Raw genomic sequence first — 25,424 nt, 5'->3', positions numbered from 1 at the left:
ACGTAGACACCAGGACAAGAACGTCCCTGTTTGGCGTGCACTTAAAAGGCCCTCGAAAAAAAAAAAGGCATTTACACAATCGGCGCGTCAGCTCGCGATCCCGACTCTGCGGGTGACCCTCGGTATACGCCGGATCCATAAAGACCTTCTGCCTGAAAAAGGCCTTTAAAGCCCCCTTGAAGGCTCTCTTGCCGATCTTCAGCTTGTTTGCCTCTTGGGGCGGGTACGAGAAGCCTCGAAGGATGGTGTCATGCACGGGTCTTGTCTTCTAGGAAGTACGGATCAGACAACGACACAATGGGTGTATAACCGGGGCAGCAGGCGGCGGGGAACACCGAAGACACGGATTCACGTGAGAGTTTTTTTTACTGTACACAGGGCATGAGTCTTGAGAAGTGTAAACGAAGGTATAGGGGCCAAAGAAAAAGGAGAGAAAACGAGTTGCCTCGCGGAGTTATTTACAGACTCGAGTGTAATACTTTGGTTCGATGCATCGCTCGGAGAACGCGGCCGGGGGACCTCTGCTTCCGGCGGAGCTGCTCGGGCACCTGCGAGAAAAAAAGAAAAGAAGGTGAAGGTCAGACGAGGAACATCAGGACACTACTTGGAACCGTTTCTGGCAAAAAGGTCTAACAAGTTAAGAGATCCCACAATCACGTGACAGCCGAGTCAAGAGATTAAGCGCGTCGATAGATCCAACGCGTCAAAAGATATGGGTCAAGGTTTATCGAATCAAGAGATCCAACAATCACGTGATAATTCCGAGTCAAGAGATCCATCGAGCCGAGAGTTCCAAAATGCGCGAAGAGATCAAAAGAAGAGATCAACCGAGTTCAGAGACCCAAGGCGTCAAGAAGGAAGTTCAACGAGTGAAGAAGTGTGTGGCTGATTAAAAGTCAACACCACAGAAGACTTCGTTAACCCGAGACAAGTTCACTATTAGATATGGGCGAGGAGTCGGAAAAAATTTTTTTTTTCGGAAGTGCTTTTTTTTTTTCGTTTTTACTTCTAGAAAAGGGGGAGAAAACAACAATAAACGTTTGCTGTAAGACGGCATTTCGAGCTTCCAATCGCGATTTTTTAAGTACACCATAAATGACCCTGAACTTCTTTTAAATGTTATTTCCGTGTTGTTGACGCACTGCGGTATGTCATCTCTTGGACGACTTTTGAGGGATAACGGGGCTTTGCGTGTCCCATACAACTTGTCAAGACACAATGAGGGCCAAGAGATCCAACGAGAGACAAGAGATCCAGTGAGGGTTAAGAAATCCAAAAAACCAAGAGGTCGAATACTGAACCTTCTTGACTCGTTGGATCTCTCGACTCACTAGACCTCTTGTCTAGGAATTGCTGGCAGCCTGGGCGACATCGGCGCCACCCGCGACGATGCCGTAAAAAGGACACGTGACTTGGCGAAAATTTGACGGTGTACCTGGCCAAAAATGACTTATGAAATGCAATTAAAATTTAATGCAGTTCCAGAAGTATATGTTCTACACAATCGGAATCACTGCAGCACAGCACGTACCTCATTAGAGTTACGGGTTACCTATTCTCTACCCGACTCGAGCGTCAACAATTTGACGGCGGTTTTCCTCGACGCAAACGTATACTCGTTCGTTCCTTCCCTCATTGTTTGAGGATCCTAAGAAGCCCCACTTTACGTTCGTCACGCTTCGCTCCTTTGTCTCGCCGAGACAGCTTTGTCACTTCACCGCGCCACTAACCATTCAAGGGCGACGGTATTTTTTATCGCGGCAATTCGAAGAGACATTTAATGCAAGCCACTCGCGACGGGCGGGCAGGCGGCCAAATAGAGTAAACCCCCCTCCCCGAGACTTTCGACGCCTCAGGGGCGGATCTGCATAGGCGCCGCCGTAACTGCTCTCGAGTCCGGATGGCGCACTCCAGGCACGCCATCACGCGTCGGAGGTCATCGCCCTTGTAGACCCAGGCGACCGTCGTTAACGCCCAGGCGCTTCGAGCGGCTTCGTCGTCGGCGGCAATGCTCCCCGACGGGGCAGGAGAAGCGCGGTGCCAACGGCTCGCATTTCCATGCGCACGGAAAGCGTCCTAACGATGCCCCGCAACGGACACTGCGAGTCACCGGAGGTCCAATCCCCCAACTCGCAGTGTATCACGTGACCATTCTGCTGGGCGGAGTGAGTGTGCGCGGAGCGTGAAGTCGCGTGGCACGCGTGGAACGCTGGAATTGGCTAACACGAATCCGCAGCATCCGCCGTCTCGCTACTCCGTGATACGATTTGAAGACTCCGCATTTACACCTTTACGGCGAAGAACCCTAATCTTGGGGGGCGGAGTGACAGCAAGGATCCAAACGTGTCAACCGTGTCACGTAGCGCGTACAACTTTCAGGGGACCGTTTGGTTCGCTTTTTTTTTACCGCGGTTCGTGCCTTCGTTTCGTATAGAAAGGAAAGCGGAGCTGACAGTGCGGTGGGGGCTCATCACTTACTAACCTGTCTCTCTGCGCGGGAATATGGGCAAAAGCGTGATCGCGTAAAAAAAAAAAAAAAAAAGCAGATGTACAATTGGTTTAAACGAGCACGTAGCTCGTTTGGACCAATCCTGAGCTAACCACACTGTCGGCTTACGAGTGAACGGAACATATGCAGTCTCCTCTCCTACTGCAGAAGGCTAGATTCCAGAGCTTTCGCACACCTCTACTTTTCAGTTGATCGACATATAGAAATGCGCCTCCAGGGATTACGCAATCACGAGACGCATTTTTGAAATGGGACCATCATCCGTCCGCGAGAAAGGTTGTCGAGTTGAAATTCTGCGGACTCCGAATCGAGCAGTTTGACGACGTGTGCGAAGATACATCGATTACTCCCGAATATACCATACAGGCGCTCTTGCTGTCGCTGGTAAACCTGACGGCCCGTACAATGCGATCCTCGCGGGCGGCGGCTCCGAGCTGCTCTAAAACTGGCGTATACAATAGAGAGGAGCGAGCCGTTTCAAAACAATGAGCGCGTCTTCGAGTCGGGAAGAGTGCCGTGCTTAGAAGATACGAAGAAAGACAGGCTTCACTGCAAGGGGGCGATAAAAAAAAATAAAAACGAGGTCAATAGACAATTGCAAGTATGGCGTCCAGAATGGTGCCCCGCACGGTAAGGCCCGTATTGCAGCTTGCGAGTGAACAGAGCTTTCGCAAGCCTGAAATAGCACGGGCTTGTCCGCACGAGCAAAGACATGACGGCGGCCATTCGCCTTGCTTGCAATCGTCTATACTCCGTTTCGTACTTAGTGTACAACGACGGCCCACTCGGCCACCGATCCCCTCGGTTTACATAGCTCTCCACTTGTAATGGAGAGGTCCCGGGTTCGATACCCGGACCAGGCGGATTTTTTCGGTCGCTCACCAGCCACCTAGCTGTGTTTGGAGATTTATGTTTGTCCCTTGTCCCTCTTGTTCCCCTTCTCCAGGGATTATTTTCATCATTATTGTCCAGCTCGCTTGCCCCTTTGCATTTAATTGCATTATAATTATAGCTTACGTGTTCTTACCTTGCGAATAAGTTACCGAAGCATTAGTGTCTCGAATGTCGCGTGGTGAGTGACAGGCTATGTCTAAATTTTCTATCTCATTGAAGTGGTAGCCACGCTTAAAGGGACAATGAAGGCGATTTTATTAAATTTTTTTTAAAATGGTGTTTTTAGGCTTCTTGGGAGCCTCGCATACTGCCCAATTTTTTATAGACATTTGTGACGCGTATTTCTGTACCTACGAAAGAACTGAAGAAACCGAAACTGAACTATCTGCGTTTCTCGTTTTTGGGCCTCCGAAAACGGAGGTGACGTAGCGAGTGACGTCACATGTGAATTGTCGGTACCGGTAGCATTTAGGGCGTCGAGACTCTGGTTATCGCGGTGGGTTATAGCAGCGCGGTGGCGCGGTCGTTTCGTCGGACCAACATGGACGGCAATGCCGCTCTCGCGAGCGAATTCGGGCTCCCGTTCAGTAACCTCACACCAACAGAACGGGAGATGCTCCTAAAGGCCCTGTCACACTGAGGCAACAGTTGGACAACTCTATCCGGCAACACGGGGAAGTCGTGTTGCCGGCAACCCTGTCACATCGAGGCAACAACAACAGTCGGGCAACATGTTGCTGCCGCCCGGCAACAGTGTTGCCCGATTTGTTGTCCGACAACCCAGTCACACCGCGCTGACGGCGAGGACAACACGGGGAATACTCCGCCATCTTGATTGTTTACCTTCGTGTGCGGCGCGGAATCGCTGGAAATGTGACTCTACAAAGTGCTAGTGCGTTCGAAGGGCCGGGAATTACCACGGTACGACATCAACCAGTGGCTATAATTAGAAAACTTGACACAGGGAGTATTTTTCGCTCTTTATTTTATCGAAATGTTCTTCATTCGCTGAAAAAGCAGATAGCCCTAACCGAGGAAAGTGGCATCGCTGATGTATTTTTGGGATTTACGCCACCGTATGAAGTGATTCTGTCCGGTTCTTTCATGCAATTCCTACTTCTACTGTAAAATTGCGTTAGCACCGGAAGTACCCCAAAGCGTCTTTTGTAACGTGGTGTTGAGCTGAACTGACAGTGCTTCAAAACTGCGACACCGACACCATCGGCCTTCATAACAATCGGTGAAATAAATATTTTTCAACGCTGTCTACTGGCCTACCGCTGCTACGTGATCGCTTCATTCCCCCAAAACGTCCTGGGTATTTTTAAAACAAATCAGGTGTCTGGTAGCGGCTGTTTCCAAGTTCCAAGCATCAACAATCATGATCAGAGTGGTCGTTTTATGCTTCGATTTTTTAATCTTAGGTTCTCTGAGTTATTTTTATTATACTTTATTAGTGGGTGGGTAGGCATGCCATTTTATTTCACTATCCGTAATGTGTGCTGGTCTCTCGGGAGTTCTAATTTCAAAACCAGTCTGAACGTTCACGACCGTAGCTGTGACCATTTCGAAAATTGCTTTCCGTAACTACGCAACCAAAACATTAATCGAAAATATTTTAGCTGCACGCCAGCCCTAATTATTGTTAAATAACGTTTTCCAAGCCTTTATTTGAGTAAGACTTTATTGATAGGGGACTAACTCTACCATCGAATCTATCTATGTTGTCGTGTTGCCGGCCCGAAATTCGCTCAGCCAGCGATCAGGGCAACACTCGTTGTCCAACACAAGTTGCTGCTGTTTTTGTTGCCGAAAGCTGTTGCCGCGGTGTGACAGCTTTGTCGGACAACACGGGGAGCGAGCAACAAGTTGCCCGACTGTCGGACAACGTGTTGTGTTGCTGTTGCCGTCGTGTTGCCTCAGTGTGACAGGGCCTTAAGGACACGGAACTCTGGAATTCCTCTTTACGAGTACGCCCCGGAATTGCCGCCGACCCAGAGTAATTCGCCTCACAGCTACGCCCAGACTCCGACTAACCTGAAGGTTCTGTTCAAAGTCTCCTGACCGAAAATGTAGCGAACAAATTCTGACGCCACCGCCGAGACCTCTGCGCAAGACAACGCTGTTCAACCAGAGACTTCGCAATGCTTCATCGCTTGGGAGTAGGTGAAAACTAGCGCCGCCCGAACGATCACGGGTCTTCAGTCGACCGTTTGAACATACTTCAACAGCGCACAAATTTGGCATGACTGCCGCTTTGCAGAATCCCTCGAGTGCCGTGTTTCTAAAGTAAACACGGCACCGACATCTAAAACCAGAACTAAAAACCTCCCGCGTGCTCCGCGCTGTGATCTTTATTTTATATATTTTGTTTGCCCATAGTTTCCCGTTGCCCGTTTCGCGTGCAGTGTAGCAAAAGAGAAAAATAATTATGGTGTTTTATTTACGGTTTAGTTATCATTTTCGGTTCGATTTATAGTTTTCATGGTTGTTCAAGTGGAATTAGAACAGTGTTCATAAAAATCACGAACCAAAGCGTGACCGAGGGCACGTTTCTCGTTTCGACCAATCGCTGACACGTCTCTTGTGACGTCACGCTTCCAGGCCCAGCAGGGTCACGTGACCTCCGCTTCTGCTGGTTTCTCCCGCAACGCTCGGGGCGTCGCCTCGATCGATCGCGGTACGATTATTACCGTGACTGTTTAATTGAATGGCGCGGCACACAAGCGCCGGTTTTGGCTGAAATTTGGGCAACGTGGCCTGAGGCGTGCCGGGAACCCAGTTCACTCGCCAAAAAAATATCCGAAATTGCCTTCATTGTCCCTTTAATACGGAACACAGGAGTCCTTGTGACGTGTGGCGTAAGCACAAGTCAAGATTTTGTAACGCACCGTAAGAAAACGGGGCCGTCTGAGCCAGTCTTTATGGGCTCTTAGGAGGGCCACGCACGAGGGCCACACGAAACTGCACGAGTAAAATGATGCTAAAAAGAGCGCGGAAGTCGTGTCCGTGCCAACTGCGTCACACAACGTCCCTTCACGCGCGCGGCAGGACGAGCGAGAGGCGTCGAGTGGCCTCGCAAGCCACACGCGCGACACTAAACGTGCTCCCATTTTAGGCCCGCCCTCGCAAAAATGCGGACGAGTTTTCCTCTTTTTTTTCTTTATTTTATTTTTTGTGGAAAAAATAATTGACGTTATTAAGCCGCTTCCATGAGCCATGCGGCGATTACGATTTTTTTAAAGAAAACTTGCGGTTTCTCCTCGCGAACTGCTTGAATGTTGTAACGAAGGACAGCAAACTTTAACCTTGAGACGGGCCCTTTATAGTCGCTGCTAAGCGGACAGCAACGGCAAAAAAGACGTCATTACCTTCCGCCGAAAACCGGAGGGCAGACATAGTACATCTAAAAACAAACCTTAATAAAAAAAATAATAAAAAGAAGACGGCTGACGGTTATCACGTTTTTAGCTTCTTTCGAAGGTTTCCGACGACCGTCAAACTTCGTCAAACGACTTAAAAAACGAAATGCCCAAAAGCTCGGAATGCTCAATGCGTAAAAACGTCACGTCCGGCAACCGCCCTCTCTTTTCTTTTTTACCCGCTTTCTGGAGCGCGTGAGGCGGATCACGTTTCGCGGGTCGGGTCGGACAACCCTTTGTCACGACGCACGCATTCTTCTCTTGTCTGGGCATGCGCTGAACGAGACGGGGTTTTTGAGAAGACGCGTCTGCAGAGAGCGAGCGGCTAAATAAATAATAACATATAAAAAAAGAGAAAACCGTTGGGGCGCCATTTAAAAAGGCGAGTCTCCCGAGGTCACGAAGGAAACGTAACCACATGCCCTGTCGGGTCGGCACAAAGGCGCCAGCGGCGCTGGTCCGGACGTTAATACAAAAAATGAAAAGGAACGTCAGACGATACCGGCGTGGAACAGAGAGCGAAAGCCAACGAAGCTTGCCCCCGTGTATCGCTTCAAAAAGGAAGCTGGGGGAATCAGTACCAATATATATATATATATATATATATATATATATATATATATATATATATATCTCCCGATAAGTCCGACCCCAGCCGAGAGTACACGATCCGACAGAGTCAATCATGCAGCGTCAAAAATGCATCGTCATGATGCTGGTCGCTTTTGTGCTTTTGCCATCATCAGCTGAACCAATCGCGCAAAAAAACAGAAGTAATACACGCAGTACGTTTTGTATTTTACACGGTATAAAGGTGGGTGTGACCAGACTTGGACCAATTCCGCTTCAAGCAACAAATTGCTTGGTGGTTCGTTATTAATATACTCCTAGTTTCGTAAGGAAAGAATTACATATTTTCTGAAGTATAATTATTTTACTCGAGCTACGTTGTCAAGGATAGCGTATAACTTCAGCAGCGCTCAAACTCTGCCAAGGCTAGTTGCGCATGCGAATAATACGCAGGACAAAGTCACGTGTTCTCACAGCAGTGTGGGGCTGCGGTATTGTAGCTGGAGCTACGCTAGCCTTGACTATGTCCGTCCTTATTTACGTAACGGATTTATAGTATTTTCTGTTGACGACAAAAAAGCGGGAAATGTGAACACATATCAAAATGACTTTCAATTCCAGAAAAATGGGAATGTATTGATTCCGGGAAGACGGCTATACCCGACATCGGAACTTCTCCTTTTACTCAAACAGGGTTGTCGACGTGGACTTATCTTCACCGCTCAGGTTAACGCCCCGCGTAAACACCTTCCACCACTCCCGTAATTAAAAATAAAATAAAATAACAGTGTCGCGCATTTTGCAACGTTGTTAATGATAGCGCTAGAATGACTGTATAGACGCTTTGCGCACGCGCCAGGTTACAGCCGCCGTTGCTGACTTTCTCTCTCGTCTTACCGAGATGCCGAGCCACTGAAGCGGCCGTTAACGAGCCCCCACAAAGGCCTATGCTGGGGAAGAAAACCAGGTAGAATCTAAAATGGCAATAACATGTCCTGCTGCGCTAATGATGAAGTAAAGTGAATGGAATAAGAGGGAACCAAAACTCAAAGTCGCGGTTCTAGCCGTGCTCCCACGCACAGGTGCTGCAAACCGTGTATATTTATGCTACTCCAACTGGAGCGAGCGCCTGACCTCGATCGGTCGTTTCGTTCACGCGGTACATTCTCGCAACTTCAACACACTCGCTACTTCAACCCGCACGCTCGCGACAGCAGCCTTGACAAGGCAGTACGCGACGTTGGAAACAAAGTATACACGCTCGACCGCAAACAGGCTGTCACGCGTACTGACACGACACAAAAAAAAGGCGTCTGAGGCTCAAACCCTTTCTTCAAGTTGCCATTCCACTCGAATCGTTTCTTTTTTTTTTTTTCTGTGTCTGTCACCGCAGGTGGTAACTGACGACAGCATACGTCATTCGTCGGCTTGCTCGCCCGCATCGACGGAAGACAGTGCGCTCCCCCGCTCATCCATCATACAAAAGTCACGCGTGTTCGCTGCACACACGACGACGGAATCATCTGCGGATTCAAGGCTGTTAGAAACACGTTTGCTTCGTACAACTTCTATGCTTTCAACGTGTCTACAGAATGTTCTTCGCATGACCAATGCGACCGTCATACCAGGGAGAAACAAGCCTCAAACTGTCTTCTGTAGAACGTTTTTTCTGTATGACGTATTCAGTGTGAACGCGGCTTCGAGCCGCGGTTATAAAATAATGCCACACTCGTGCGAGGCCTTATCTGAAATCGCAGGAAAGGCTTTTGTTCCGTCCTCCGGAAGTATTAAAAAACAGTCCGCGACGGGCCAAAACGATATCGCCCGGGATTCCTGAAACCGCACCCAAAAGCTCGGAAGATCGCAATGTCCAATCGTAACAATCGCAGTGGTGCCTGGAAAGCGGTTCTCCGACTGGTGCGTTTAGCATCCTATTCCGCCCATACCTCGTAAGTGTTCCCGGAGTACCAACAAACGAAGTCACAAAAGTCGAAATGTCACACTGTCAGACTTTGCGATCCCAACAAATAAACAATAAAAGTTTAAAAAAAGAAAATAAAGTTCGGGAGATTTTGATGGATTTTGTCGTCGCGGGGTCCCAACTTCTGGCTGCCGAAGCTTCCGTGAACTGTCAAGCTGGAGAGCGATTTGCAGCAGAGCAGGCGTCTGTCAGATCCTCCACCACTGCCTTGACAGCGCCAGCGTCATGTCGCGACCGGCGACATGACGCTGCAATGACTTCACCGGGCGAAATTCGAGGGACTACCTTTGAGGACGCGGTAAACGCGTCAGTCGGACACCACCATATATACTATAGACCTTTTCTGTGTACTCTCGTCCCCAGCCGCCTAATAGGCGTATCCGGTATGGGCGACGAAAAAATAATCCAACGTTTCAACCTGCAAATAGTACAAAAATAGAGGGGAGGCAAAACGAGAAAGTGTGACGGTTACGCTTATATCCTAAATGCCTTCTATTGGCGTGGCAAAGGCAAAACAATGTTTTCGCCCATACTGGAAGTGACGTCAATTCAAGATGGCGGCGCACTTGCAGAAAAGGTCTATAGCCAAGCGCTAGGCAACAAAATGGCCTCGCCTACGAGGCAATCAGATAATTGGGTGTCAGTATCCTGAGGGTAACCTATCCAGTGACCCTGGGCGAAACGGTTCTGGTCGGCAGGGCACGCGGGGCCACGTGCGCGGGGCGTCTGAAGTCACGCTCGGACTGCGGGCGGCCAGATGGCCCGACCGTAAATAAAACAGGAGACGAGAGGATCCCGCCGGAGAGGGGGAGATCGTCCAGACGGGCACCCGCAAAAGCGCATCGACCGCCTTATCGACGTTTCACGCATGCAGCTCGCCCGGATGCCATTTCGGGAATCCAGAATCCGCGCTTCCCGGGAGGACGATTGACGCCGCACCCCGCCTTCGAGGCACGCATCGAAGCGTTTGAAGAACGGCTTCGTTTCATAGATAGCAAATACCTCGGCTACTGGCGCGAGCGTGTGGTTTGTTCTGTTGCCTTTCTCTTGCACGCGCTCTCCTGAAATTGTGATGCTGGACACAGCCTCCAATATACTGACCAGGACCAACTTAAATAAGGGGAGACCTGTCTACTGAACGGTGGCTCAGCGCCGGCTCAGTAGTACGCGCATTCCTCACGAACGCTCGTGGTGGCGCTCGGAGCCCCCCCAGCCTTCCCTACCGGATCCAGTCCGGGAAGCCTTGGGGAGCACTGAAGCGAGGTGGCTGCGCCGTTGGAATCTGGGTGTTACGATCCGAAAATTTAAGTGTCGACTCGAACTGCGGCTAAATGGTAGACTGTTGCTTGCCGCTGTGTACCTCGCAAGGCAAAAAGGGCAAAAGATTTTCACTTCACGAATTTCCATCATCGAGTGTCCGCGAAGAATGAATCAGAAGAATCTCGAGAGCGGGTAAATGCCGATTTTTAATATTTTTTTTCATCTCAGTGATCTAGGAAAGTAAGATTAAAAGCGACATATTGTATTCGAAAAAAAAAAAAAAGGCAATCAGGACATGTTTTAAGGTTGTTGTTTTCGTGTTTTTTTTCTTTTCTTTTGAAGTTAAAAAAGAACTCCCAGTGGCACCCAAGTGATAGCGGGGGCACTGTCCTATGCTTGCTGCATTTTACATCAGATGACTATAAAGAGAATGGGAATATAAAAAAATACTGAAAATTACAGCGGTGCCAACGGTGTTCCGTGTTCGAGATTTATCCGATGGTAGGAATTAATTTTCTTCTTGCGTGCAACTCATCTTTCCGAGTATTTGTAACAGTTATAAATGGCGACACAAGAATTTTATCAACTACGAACGGCGAGACCGGTGAACGAGAGCAATGCTGCCTCGGAGAGGCCGAGGTGGAGCCGATGGACCTCTCGATATTTTGACTCGAGAACACATTCATCGAGTATGTGAACAATTGGAAGAGAACGGCACCGTCGGTCAGAATATATTTAACGTCCGAAATTGACGAAGCCTTGGCAGTCACAACGTTGTCTTCTGTATTGTGTACATGTCACCTAATGGACCAAGGATACAAGTACATTTTAACGTTCAAGTTCTCTTCAGACAGAGTAGAGTCGCCCTTTTCTGCGGTGAGGCAACTGAGCGGCTCCGATGACCGAGCGGATGCTCGGTCATCGGTCATCATCATCATCATCATCATCATTTATTTTTCTTGAAGCCTCTTGTGCGCTGCTGCAAAAGCCAGTACTTCAGCATGCTGCTTCGCCGAGAAATATGAAGATTTTGAAACCATTTTAAAGGAACTTCAGACGTTCGTTTATAAAAAGTTAAAACTAGTAAAAAACGCAAAACAATTTTTTTGTTAGGTTTTCCAGCACCAGGACTGCAAACCATCACTCTGGCACTCATGTGAGGTTTCCTCGTGAGGGCGGCTGAAGACATTGCCTGCGACAGGTGCTTGCACCAGATCAAGGCCCCTTCACACAACAGCGTAACCGTTGCTATAGCACATAACCTGGACCGTGGGGTACCGCGCTATGCCAGTCCCCGCTTCGTCAACTTTCTGAGAATGCTTGAGAGCGCATCTAATTCTGCCGAGACGAGGTTATGAGCATTGAGGAAGCCACTGCTGCCGTTAATTAAAAGGTTCTGTCGGCAATTGCGAGCAACCCGCTATTTAGCTGTGGAGTCAACAACTCAGAAAATCACAGAGCCACCCGGGTTACAATCGTGGTCAGGAAGTTCACGAGGCCTTTTCTGACAAACATTGCATCAAACATGATGGGGGAGCGCCGGGCAAAGTAGGTCATAAAAGAAAAACCGACTTCCCGAAAGGTGTTGAAGGTTTAAGAATTCTGTGAGAATCATGTATAGAATTTGTTTTGTAATTAGTGTAAAAGAAATGCTTCATATACCTATTTATTGCTGTGTGAATCCAATAAAAGGAAATTTTTGCGCGCAAAGCTGCACCAGTGTTAAGTTATTTCATGATTTAATAGACGCCTGTAAGACAAAATCACAGGTTTCAGCATCGCAACGTGAATCGCGCAGCCTTCCCCATTCAAAATGATAGGGGGGCTTTGCGCGCCGCCTTGTAGCCGCAACGTCAACTAGAGCTCCAGTAGCTCTCCCATAGGAAGGGCGCGCGATAGACAGGTCTCCCCCCTATTCAAGTTGGTCCTGATACTGACAAAGCCTGGCAGATCGCTACGAGAAGCGGCCGCTGAAATGGAAAAGGAGAAGCGGCAGGCAACGGATGCGAGGAGAGCCACGCGACTGGCGCCCCGCTGCGGCGAGACGCCGAACACACTTCTTCCGAGCGAACCAGTGTGTCTCGGGTCCTCGCCGCTGCAAAAGCTGTGTGCTGACGTCCAGGTTCCCCTAAGGCACCTTGGTTCCCCGAGAAAGGGCTCTCTGATGCCCTGTGTGACCAGATCCTCGAGCTCCAAATCTGCGACCAGGCACCCTTTGGCTCCGTCGTCGAACTGCCAGGCTTTGCGAGTATAGAGGAGACTGTGTGTTGGATCAATCCACGAACTCGCTATGCATCAGGGTGGTGACATCTAAAGTGTGACATCTGACGAGGGTGACGTGGGGGCCTTCATGTGAGCTCTACTCACGCCGGAGTCCCACTAGAGCGACAAACAGAAACAAACGACACCGACAAGCCCCAAGCACGTGCAGCATTCACGGGAAGGTATCTTTGGCAGCCTTGCAATCACTCGTGCTTATACCGAAGTGCTGCAGGCTGGCCAAAGGTATACCTTCGTACTGCACGAGCTAGACAGAGGCTTGTTTCTGTTTGTCTCACCTTAGCATCATGGATTATTGTTAGCCGCGCATGCTAAAAGCGCGAGCTACTTGCTTTGGATGAGCGCTCGTGCAGAGAGTGCTCCAGGCAAAGCAGTCAAGGCTACCCGCTCGCGCTTGGACATCCTTCGCAGTGAGTCCGTGCTAAGGTGAGACGAAGTATAAAGTGGACTTGAGCATCAAGGCTGGCTCACACAGACCCGGTTTCTTACGTCACGTTTCCTTAGGAAAGCTTACGTCTGCTCACGCCACAAGTCACCCGGAGGTACATCTGTGCTTCATATTAAGTGGGGCTGTAAGTGCGGCTGCCAACTCAAGGAGACAGCCTGGCACGCGACATTCGAGACACCAATGTTTTGCTGACTTAAACGTAACGTAAGGAAACGATATTTATTTATTTATTTACCCTCAAGGTTCGAAGACATTACAGAGGGGAGTCAGAAATACAAAGAAATAACAACAGACAAAATAAGCACAGTCATATAAAAAAAAAATAAAAAAAAGGTAGTGCATCTTTAAAAATGCAAAGGTCATCAATGGTGGGAATGTCAGGAGGAAGGTGGTTCCAGCCTTAAAGTGGTATTCACACGACAGACAAATCTAGGGAATTCTCCCCGACGCGCGCATCAAGCGATGAAAACATCAGGGGTTTTGCGATACGGCGCTATGACGTGTGCTATGCGCAGTGGATGAAGTATGCTCGGGTGGGCACAAACAATCCTGGTTTGACGGCGGGTCATCTCTTTTACATAACATGTTGTCGTTAAACTACTTAGTGTCAAGTGCAGAGCTCGCTGAATTCGTCGGCGGTGGTGTCAAGTGCGCAAACCGCTCAAATGGACTGGAAACGCTGACACCCCTCCCCCCAGCACCTCGTCGGAGTGAAAGACGAAGCTGAGGAGGAAGTTGCGCCTGGATCGCTAGGTTGGACATTTGAGAAAAGGTACATGGAAGTGACGTAACGCAAAGGAGGAGCGTATCCTAGCAACACTCACGTGGCGGCTCTGCCCACTTTGACGCCGCTACGTCATCGCAAACTTGACACCCGTCACCCGTTTCAGCGACGTCCGGAGCCAACCACCGACGAGCGGAAGTAGCTACGCATTCCCTGAGGCGTCCCTACGCGCGGGATACGGGGTAGGATTTACTACGACGCGGGGAGCAGTTCCTGCGTTTAGCGAAGGAACGGCAACCAATCCTGTGCGTCGCTGGCCGTCGCATCTGTTCTAGTACAGGTAAAAGTATTGAAAAACAATCAAAACCTTTTGGGCGTTGTTAAAACAAACCGCTTTTTTGTACCCTTTTGCAATAAATTTAAGAATTATTTGGAGAGAAAGTTGTTCCAATATTATGCGGGATGTGCGCTACGCGCCTTCTTCAAACCAAAATGTCGAACCACGAGGAGCCGGGTGTGCCGGGGGCAGCGGAGGGGTCGGCGGAACCAACGGGGAGCGCGCGAGTGACGGCTGCTTTAGTCAGAAACAATTTTTTTATATTTCGAGAACTTGCTATTGCTGTGCTCAAATAAGAATGTTTGGCGCAACATCTGTGATAATTCTTTCAAAGTGGTCCAGTGTTTATATGGTGGTATGCTAGTCAGAGAATATATATATATTTTTTTCCTTTCTAAATTTAACTATTGTGCTCAAATAAGACCAGAGTGTTCAACAAGATATATGTGATATATACTTAAGATTGCCCAATTGCTTACATGGTTCCAGTCGATGCTCAGTTTTACTTCCAAGAATGAAATATTACATTCCATGTTATCACACTTTTATTCATGAAGTCACAGGTTTTTCTTTAAGAAATAAAGCAATTTTCAAAACAAACTACATGTGCACTGTCTTGAGATAACACAATCACCTAACTTTGATGAAGTACCATAAAAGAGATAATAAAATGGAGCAGAAGGCAAGACGCTTTGAAGCATTTTTAAAATGAAACAATGTCCATGACAACAATATCCCTGGTTCAATCAGCAACTAAGAAAGCAATCTCTGCAAAAGCAAGCATTTCTTTCTAGAGGTAGTCTAAATTACTTCTGAGTTCTTTGCAGGGGCAATTCAGATGACCTGTTGGTCTGGCAACTAAACCTCCGAACCTTTTCTGTCACTGTCGACTGCGTCTCGTGCCTTCTGCTCATAAAAATTAAAAAAAAGGCTGTATCGATTTCACCGCGATGCACTCGACACGTATCCGGAGGCAGCACGCTGGCTGTGCGACGAACTTCACAAGGTGTAGGAGCTGAAGAGAGTATGTAGCTTGTGGACGGCCATGACTGTGGAGCAGGAAGCGAAGTGTGCACTTTACGGCTTCCACGGGGAGGGCTTCACTGAGGGCAAGAATGTGACGGGGTCCTTGGTGGTCAGGACCTCAGTCGTGGTGGCGAGAGGTTCCCTGTCGCTGGCGGCGTCCGTGCTGGGCACCACCGCAGCGAGGGCGCTGAGGGGCTTCCCGACGGAGTCCCTGGTGGTCGGGACTACCGTCGTGGCGGCGGACCCCTTGCGTGTGGCGCTCCGCACGGGCACGTCTGCGGCGGGTTCCGAACCGGGCGACAAGGCGCTGCCTCAGAGCCTTCCCCCTGTCCGAGAGGCCGACCGGAAGGCCGACCGGAGGGCCGGCAGGAGCCAGCCTCTCGGGAGCCGACGCTGACCTCTCCGAGCTCGGCTCAGAACCGTCCGAGCTCGGCTCAGACTCCAACTCTGACTCTTCAGGGTCGGAGTCTGACTCCGGTTCTGGCTCGCTCGATGCAAGGCAGATGTAGTGGAGCACTGCACATGCCGAAATAATGGCGGTGGCTGTTGAAGGGTGGTAATACAGAGCCCGGTGCCTTTGCAGACACCGGAATCTGTTTTTCAACAGCCCGATGCAGCGCTCCACAACAGACCTGATCGAAAAATGCGCCTTATTAAACCGGCCGCAAGCGGTGGAGGTCGCGTGGTTCCCGGGGACAGGGGTGATGAGCCAAGGCTCCAAGGGGTAGCCGCTGTCACCTGCACATGTAGAGGATGGAACATATTACATTCTTTACTTTTTAAAATAAAAGGCAAGAAAACAGCTGTGTGCAACTATGTCAATTATAATGTAACTTAAGTGTGTTAATATTTCTGCACTACAGTATCAGTTTACATTATGATTAGTTAGCACCAGCTTGCCTGCAAACTCCCTGTTATTTCATGTAACTATGTGTTTTCCTGGTGGGTTGTATGGGATGTGTGCACGATTCCTTAGGGGAGCTGTGTTGTATGCAAGTGCATTATTAGGCCCTTGCATCTGACAGATAAAAGCTCTGTTGCTTTTGGGAGTGTGGCCGTGATCTTAGGCACGGGCAGAGCAGAACACTTTGGCCTTGTCTTTGGCAAGCAAGGGGATAAGGCGCCAGTTCGACGAACCTCTTTCCTAATCCTCAGTGGAGTTGGAGATGGGGAAAAAAAAGGGGGTGGTTAGATTGGAAAGGAGTCAGGTCCTGTTGGGACACGGAGGGTCTAATAGGAGGAGCTATATAGGCAGACCGAAGAAGAAGGGTCAAGGAAAAGAATCCAGTGTGTGGGACAGAGACGACCCGACGACAGATTTGGCGAGCCCCAAGTGGCCAAGAAGGAATTGATCCCATTCCGTACAAACTGACGACCGCCAAAGCGACCACGCGAGCCCCCAGGGATCAGCGAAAGAGCTCCAACTTCATGCAAAAACCAACCAGCAAGAGGGTACAGGCAGACAGTAACAGTGAGTGGGCCGAACCGGACAGCGACTCGCACTGCGGTCGCATTCCTTGCATAGTCTATCACTGTCGTGAGATTGGTGTAGTGTGGCTTTCGTAGCCTGCAGAGTGTGAGAGTTATGTGGACATAAACAGAGATTAATGGCCAAACTTTGGGTGTTGTCTCACTTCAAGGAGTTCCAGCAACTGTGTCTGTGTGCCTCACAACAAGCACAGCACGTGTGGTACTGTGGCTTTCAAGCAGTGGGAGCCACCGTGTGCGTAAGGAAGGAATTAATATGCTCACCAAGCAGGAACCGACCGTCGCGTGGCACCTGCTCTTGCTCGAGTTGGTTTCGGAGCCAAGAAAATTGCCACACGAAGGAGTCGTGCACCGACCCGGGATACCGTGGGTCGATGCACATTATCCGGCAGTCGGCGTCACACACCTGAAAGTGAGAGAGATATTGACATGTAATTACCTGAATCCACAAGTAGTAGATTGTACTTATGGTTCACAAAGCAGTCGCAATTTCAGAAGCTTTTAAGTTATTTTGTCTGACACATGCATGTCAACACACCTTCCTGGATGCAAGGTACAACTAACTACCTTGAAACAAAAATAATGTGTTTTTTTTTTTTTTACGGAAGCTTGCACGTTTTAACAGAGAAATATTATTTTTGGGAGAAGAGTCTTACGGCTCACATGCTACGTAGAGCAGACGCTCGCGCAGTCGTGAGACCCCACAGCCCGCAGTCATAAAACGGCATACCTAAACGGTATCGGCAAAACGTTTTTTTTTTTTTTTTTTCTACAGATTTGGGGCGCGTTTTGACAACGTAACATGAGTGTACTTACCACCATCGCGTTGAGGGCGTAGAAGTACTTGCGGCACCAGTACGCCGCCTTCGTGACGGTGGGGTCGTTCTTGGACGGGCCGACGATGGAGACCATGGTCCCGTCCACGCAACCGATGACGCCGGGTATCCTGCCGAGCAGCCTGAAGCCCTTCTCCGCGTCGAACCTCTCGCTCGGCGTCTCGGGGAAGTGGATCCAGCCACGCTGGACCCCGAGACGACGCACGATAGCGACGGACACGGCGCGGACCGCAACGCTGACTGTCTTTTGGTCCCGCGCTACGTGTTCGTCGCTCGCCACCATGCCTTGGAAGCTCCCCGTGCCTTAGAAGTGCAGTGCACACAACACGTGAAGCTCCACAGTCATGACCGTCCACGAGGTACGCACCTTCCTCACCTCCGGTTCCTCGCGAAGTTCGTCGCACAACCACCGCACCACGATCTTGGGCAGGCGGTATTGCTTCCAAAAGATCTCCTCCGCGAGCTCGAATGCATCGCGGTGTTCCCGATACAGCCTTTCTGGCGAAAAAAAAAAGCTCTATTAAAGAAAAAGACGAATTGACGAGACGGCGACGCCTCGCCGCCGAACACATGCTGCCAATGACACCTAGTTCCGAGCAAGTACCTTTTGAAACGTACTCGGTACAAAACGAAACGTCATTTTGTTGTCACGTCCGGTAGCCGACTCCGCCCAGTTTTGCCGACTCCGCCCACATTTTTCTAGGGAAATTACGTCACTTTTGTTTCGAACCAATCAGACGTGATGACGTCACTTCCGTGTACTAAAAAAAGGTACATGTACAATGTCGAACCTAGCTATCCTGACGTCGACATCACGCACATCCCCCCGAGGATTTCTGTCCCGTGGGAATACCCCTTTAGGGTCATACACAACTAAGCAATAGGCCCACAACGTTTTTTTTTTTTTCTTTTCTGTTTTGGAGCATTTTTTTTTTTTGGTACGAGCGCTTGGTAGTGACTGACGGCATTTCGTCACACGTTATGTATGGCTATGTCAAAACGGAGTTCAGCCAATGCCACCTAGAACTTTGAAAAAAAAAAAAAAGGGCTGCGCCTGTCTGTCTCTTTCTCCCTTCCCAAACGTCATCATTAGCCGATCTACGCACCGCCGCCTATACGTAGCAAAACTCCGTCTGCTTCTTGCATATAAAGTTGCGTAGTGTCAGAACGCCGAGCTCTTATTAACCGATGAAAAAAAAAAAAAAAAAAAAAAAAAAAAGTGGGGTAGCCCTTAAGGCATCTAGCACTGCGGTCTACACACCATTCTTTCAATCAAAGCCAATCAGAACTCGGCGTCATTCTGACGTCAGCGCAACCACCTGCGCAAGAGGCAGACTACTTGCTCTCCGAATAGCTTGCGAGAGCATCGTCACCAGCGCGTCTCGCAGCCTCCCCTCAACGAGCGGGGTGTTCACGCGGCGACGCCGAGACGGACGCGTCTGTCCGGTTTGCTGCGACCCTCGTCGATCTTCAGCGCGTTAACGATCATGTCGCGCGCGGGCTTCGTCTTGCAGGTTGTATCGGTTTAGCAGACGTATATAGCCCCTCCGACCCGCGCCTCTGGCACCCCGCAGTGATACGCGCTGCCGCGGAGTGAGCCTGTCACGTGACACGCGCTTACTGGATTATTACGGTGGCCGTATACCTTCCACAGTTTGCCAAGTTGGCGAGCAAGGAATCAGCGCACCAACAGGTTTCTGGAGGCCCGTGTGCACCGAGCGTATCGTGGGCTCGAGGAGTCTCGCACTGCCGGGGGGATGGCCGCGCACTGCTGCGGTGCACGGTTCGCGCGTTCCAACATTCCGTGAAGCCGCAGACAAAAGACGCGGTGTTTTTTACAGACATCGTGGACACGCCTTAAAGCATGTTCGAAGCCCGTTTGTGTCGTACGTTTTACCAACATGGCTGCAGACAGCGTTCGCAGACCGTCTTTTGTAAGATATATACATTGATACCTCGTTAATACGGACCCCTCCACTTCCCACCAAGAAGCGACAGTAATGTGTGTTGTCTATAATAAGGAGACGAAAAGGCAATTCGTTTATCCAGTTAGTTCCGAAAAAATGTTGTCCACAGATTAACGGGTATTAACGAGACATGGCTGCATCAGTAGTGTGATAGCGGCTGGACAAGAAAGGAACGGAACTGCTGATCTTCTAAAGCCTGGTTCAGACAGTTGCGTTTGACTGCGTTGCGGCAGCGAGAAACCAGGACATCCCTGCTGCTTATATCGCGTGCCAAGACGATTCCTTGAATTGGATTCCACGCTTCATACGAAGCACAGATGTGCCGGTGACTCGCTTTCGGTTCTCGACTCAACACAGTCAAACGCACTCAAACGCAAGTGTCTGAACCGGCTTTAACAGGCTCGATATCGTGGCCGCGGCGTCGCGTTTGGCGGGCTCTTGGCGCGTTCTCGTTGACAAAGGTACACAGGCGCGAGTGCGTTTCTTTGCAAATGCGACTTTTACGCGCGAGTTCCCGTACAAACGAAGTATCCTGCTGAGCTGTGCTCGTCGAGCGTAGTGCAAAAAACAAGACTCAAATCCCTATACATTTGAGGTAATTTTTTATGAAGCAAAATGTAGAAAGCGCAATAAGCAACGGCCGGTTTTACCTCGTTTCATTCTTAGTTTAGAGATCGTCATGAAAACTTCGTGCAACAAAACTAGAACGTTACATAAAGAAAAGAAAATTAAAAAATGAGCTGAATTTTGCATTTGCGCTAAATGTGTCGCGCTGTGTAGTACAAGTTATCCCTTGGATAGTCCCGAAGAACCTTCGAATCCCTTGCCAAGACGGCCCTGCCACGGAGGCGTCCAGAAATCCAATTTCAAGATATATATAATTTTTTTAATGATAAAAACATCAATTATATTTAATTTAGTCAGAAATCTCACATTCACACAAATAAAAACCATTACACGAGTCTATGCGGCGTGTGCTTAGGCTCGTGAGAGAGCATAATCAGATCTAGAAAGTTTGCAAAATGCAGCTACATCGTATAATAAAAACGTAAGAATAGAGAGGAAAAAAACTGTCGAATTGGTGAATTTTTAGTTTACCGAAAACTCTTGAGTGTATATTTGCACCTTTGGGTCTCTTCAATTAAAGTCGAGACACCGTCCTCAATATTTTTATGAACGTAGGAATGTTGTAAGGTCCCCCCCTTAAGTCTTTCGGCAACTCCCTGATCGTCGCAATTTATGAATCAGTAGCAAACCAGAAATTCCGCGCCTACGTCTCCTCGCCTACGCCCTTCCCGTACGTTCACCTGTGATTACCCCCCGATCTGTGAAACGGAATTCCTCGCCATGAACCTCACACTCAGTAAAGTACTACCACCAACCATTATGAAAGTTCTTATTGTAGCCGACTGTCGATCTGTTTACGATTCGCTGACAGAAGGTGACGGTCATTTGTCTTTGCCTGAAGTACTCTCGTGTGCTTGTGACAACGCAGATTACGAGTCAGTGCATTATGAGAATAAACAAAACAGCGCAGAAAAAGGACACGGGGATAAGTGGAAAACACCGCCGTGTTTGCATGTCTTTTCCACTCCTCTCTGTGTCCTCTTTGTACCGTTTTATTTTCTCCCCGCCATTTTGACATACTACAAAATGTGGCACCCGACCACCTGACCAAGCATTGTGTAATCGTGCTCCGCTGGTTCGCTCCATTTCACTGTCGTTGGTGCTATGAATATACAGTACCTAAAGTTGATATTGTGAATTGAGTGTCGTATCAAAATATGAAAATTAAAATTAATATTAATTTCAGTGTCGGGTGAAATCTGGAAAAAGAGAACGGTCCCCGCTCTAGCATCTGCGCGCAACGCGCAGATGCCGGATTGGGAACTGTTTTATTGTCCCGACACCTATTTTGCACAGAGGGCAAAAACAAAACTCTTTCTACTTGCAGATATTTCTTATATATTCTTTGAAGACTGACTCCTGTGAGTTCCAACAGGTTGAGTCAACAATGACGCGCGTGCAATGCAAGATCCCGCATCTCAAGGTCTACTCACACAGAGTTGGCATTCCCATTTTGTCAGCTGCCATCAGTCTAACACTAACAAGGGTGAAGCTTGCATTTTAAGGTTATAATTATAATGCAATTTAATGAAAAGGTGAAAGCGAGCTGGACAAGAATGAAGAAAATAATCCCTGGAGAAGGGGAACAAGAGGGACAAAGGACAAACACAAATCTCCAAACACAGCTAGCTGACTGGATGCGCCTAACACGGGACCTCTCCATTACAGGTTGAGCGCCCTACCAACTGATCATTTAATTTCATTATAAAGAAACAACTTTTTATCTTGCAGTAGAGTTATGCGCCAGTGGCACCGTTATTTCGAGCAATCATTCTTCGTGCTGGGCATGATGCCCCAAGCGAGCCATTCTTTTATTTTTAGCGATTTTTCCTGGCTTTCCACACATAACGCTCTATGCTGAAACATCCACGATTACTCGTCGCATGCAAACGTTGATAAGGTCGTCTACGATCAATGCACAAAATTTATCTAGAAAAAAGTATCTATTGATATGCACGACTTTCCCTGATTTGAATATCGCACTGAACTTTGGCCGAGTCCTCTTTTGGCTATCGGCAAACAACTTAGACTACAAGTTCAGCAAGATACCCTGTAGCGTAAGTGTTATCATGAGCGAAAGAGGTTATCACTGGGAAAGCTGCCAACGTGACAGGTGCAGACCCTTAACCCAGTGATCAGAGATAACATAGCAGCAGAATCGTCGAAGTATTCTGATAACTCGAACGGGACGTCATCACGGTGAGATCGCGGACGTGCGTCCTCGTTGGGTTTACACAATACCACCTGAAGACAAGCTCTGAACGTTTCCCCACCAAACGTCACCTCTTGTGAATCCAAGCGGGAATGCGAAATGCACTTTGCCTGACAGCGTTGCAACTCGATACGGTGGAACAAATTTAGATGCCCGTGTCTTGGAATTCCCCCCATTCGCGAATTTCGTAAGAACTTCGTTAATAAATAAAATAAAATAAAAAAAGACTAGTAATCGTAAGCTCTCCCCTAAAAACAGTCGGGACAAAATTTATGGATTCTGAAATTTACAAATACGAATACTCGCATAACCGAAGGTTAATAAACTTTAACTAAGGGGGTAATTGAAACTGGCCGCATTGGCCGACGGCCATTACCTACGACAAGCGGGTGCCATCAAGACTCAAAAGCAACTGGTGGTGTAGCCCTCAACCCCCTTCAACAAATGAATGAAGGGTGACGTTCAAGAGGAGAAGACTGAGAACAACCCCGATGAACAACCGTAGTTTACCTCCGCTAACAGAGCCTCCGATTGTCACCTCCGGCCTGCTTGAGGCTCGTAACTTTGATCTCTCACACGAAGGCGAAGGGGACGACAGGTCTCGTTGGCCAGGTTGGTCCCGTGCCAAAGCAGCGCGCGGCTGGCTGGCTGCTGCGCCTCCGAGCAGCCGGCGATTCACCGGCAAACCCGGCGAAATGACAGCGCCGGCACGACAACGTGACGCGCACGGCTCGCCCCCGCTCGGCGGAAACACTTTGTAAACTCTGAGTGCTCTGGACGCCAACGAATAAGGGCTCTCAAGACCACCAGCCATGGTGATAGGTCTTTCCAAGTGACGATCGTAGCGCTTCTCTAGAAGGTTCACACCGGCGGGTCCCGCGGATGGGGGCTGACTCACCGTCTAGAGCCGGTACTGCCTGTCGAAGAAGGGCGACTGGACCCGGACTTGCGTCTGCGGGCCCACCTTGTAGTTCTCGACGACGGCGCGGTACTTCCAGCGGCGCGGGATGCAGAGCGGTGGCACCAGCAACAGCACCAGGAACACGGACACCGTGCCGGGCAGCAGCAGGACCCAGCTGAGCAGGCGCATTGCCCACGCCGAGCAGTTTGAGCTCGACAGCGTGTAGGTGTTGGGAACGTAGGCCCGCGTGTAGGGCAGCGCGGCCACGGGCGTCAGGAAGAAGGCGACCACGGCAAGCACGGCCAGCACGTCGCGGGCCATGGATTTGAGGCCCTGGAGGAGGGCGCGAGCCACGGACGCAGCCGCGGCGCCCATGCTGAAGCTGCGGGAGTGGCGACGGCGGCGGGAAGAGCAACCGGCGAGACACTATCCCACGCCGGAGGAGTAGACGGAGGCGAACCCTCCTCCCCCGTCGCCCTTTCCCCGGAGCGGTCGATTGCTGCTGTCGACGGGGGGGACGGCTGTCGGCGGCGCCCCTGGCAAACGTGACGCACGTGGGGGTTGCTGCTTGCGCCGGTTAGAAAGATCCCAAGCTGACAGTAGGGAGGAACACACGCACTCTCCGACCAATCAGCAGCCTCCCCTTCATCACTTGACCCCGCTTTCTGCGCGTAATTAGGGCTGGGAGCCTGATCACGTGGCAAACGTTAGATGTATGTTTAGTCAAAGCAGCATGTAGCTTCCACTGCACTGTCAGCTTAAGTGGCAAAGGAGCGCCGGTTAACCGACCGAACGGGCAGGGCTTCTTTATCAACACCGTGCTTTTTGGGGCTGAAAGCCGTCTGAGCCGGATGCCGGACCCGGCTCCCCGCAGGCGTTTTTTGGCGGGTCCGGTGCGGGGACATTCCTGTAAAACGGACGAAAAAAAGAAAAAAAATGTCGGATGGGGAGTTTTATTTGAAAGCGGTTCATCGTACGATCGTCTGCATAAGCACCCGCGTGACAAGAAATATGTGTATTACAGGTCTTTTCCTTGGGTCCCCCATCACAACGGATGAAAATAAAACTTATTATTATTATTATTATTTTATTATCTTTGTCCTATATTGTTATTTTGCGTGATACCTTTCAATGACTAGTTTGACGTTTCATTACACCGCTGCCGGGTCCATTCCCACAAGCCCCTATTGGCATTTGACGGACCCGCATTTCCAAGCATTTGTGCGATAAAATTATTATTATTATTATTATTAAAATGAATAATGGAATGTCACTTGCAGCCGTAGCTGCAGTCAAGAATGTGGCTACGCAGTGAAAAGCTATGGACGGATGTGCGCTTGGCTTGCGCATCCTGAGCGCCAATCAAGCCTGTGCACACGCGCTTTTCACCTCTTCTCAAATGTCACAGAAAGGCGTCCGCGATCGTAGGCCGTTTTCACTGGCGTAATCAAGTCGACCATTTTGTTGTTATGAGCTGGTAGGCGCCTGCTGAAAGTGCGTATTCTGAAATTCGCAGGACACCTTCAAAGCAGCTGTGCACAAAAGCTTCTAAGTCTCATTACACCTTTTTTTTCTCTCTCTCTGATAAATGAAACATTTCTCACTCATTCAGTTTAACAACAAAATGGCGGAATGACGTAATGTGAGAACGCTCTGTAGGTGCAACAGATAAAATTGTAAGAAAATAAATGAGACTTCATGGGCTTTTGCACCGTGGCATACGATATTTTTCCGCTAGAGTTAGCGGATGGTGGGCACGTGACACTGACTCTGTGATCACGTCACGTGACATCAGTTAAGCCGTGGTGTTACGCGACATTGTGAAGGCATATGAAGTACCCGAACGAAAACAGCCTCATGTGACATCACGTGATGTCACGTATCGTTGTGACATCACGCCGTCATATGTCACAGCGAGTACGTAAGTTGACAGTGATGTCAA

General features: G+C 49.3%; 1 long non-coding RNA gene across 1 annotated transcript; it reads right to left on the bottom strand.

Annotated features, from left to right (window-relative positions):
* Nucleotides 1-347: 347 nt before the first annotated feature.
* On the bottom strand, nt 348-24,196 carry LOC115317424. The gene is made up of 2 exons (XR_005718112.3): nt 23,480-24,196; nt 348-548 (listed from the first exon to the last, which is right to left on the bottom strand). It is a non-coding gene; the product is annotated as an uncharacterized LOC115317424 (long non-coding RNA).
* Nucleotides 24,197-25,424: the final 1,228 nt, after the last annotated feature.

The sequence above is a fragment of the Ixodes scapularis genome, unplaced genomic scaffold, assembly GCF_016920785.2.
Source record: "Ixodes scapularis isolate PalLabHiFi unplaced genomic scaffold, ASM1692078v2 PGA_scaffold1__304_contigs__length_218370807, whole genome shotgun sequence".
Lineage (NCBI taxonomy): Eukaryota > Metazoa > Arthropoda > Arachnida > Ixodida > Ixodidae > Ixodes > Ixodes scapularis.
Note: the sequence above shows the minus strand (reverse complement) of the source record. Positions and strands in the feature narration are given on the sequence as shown.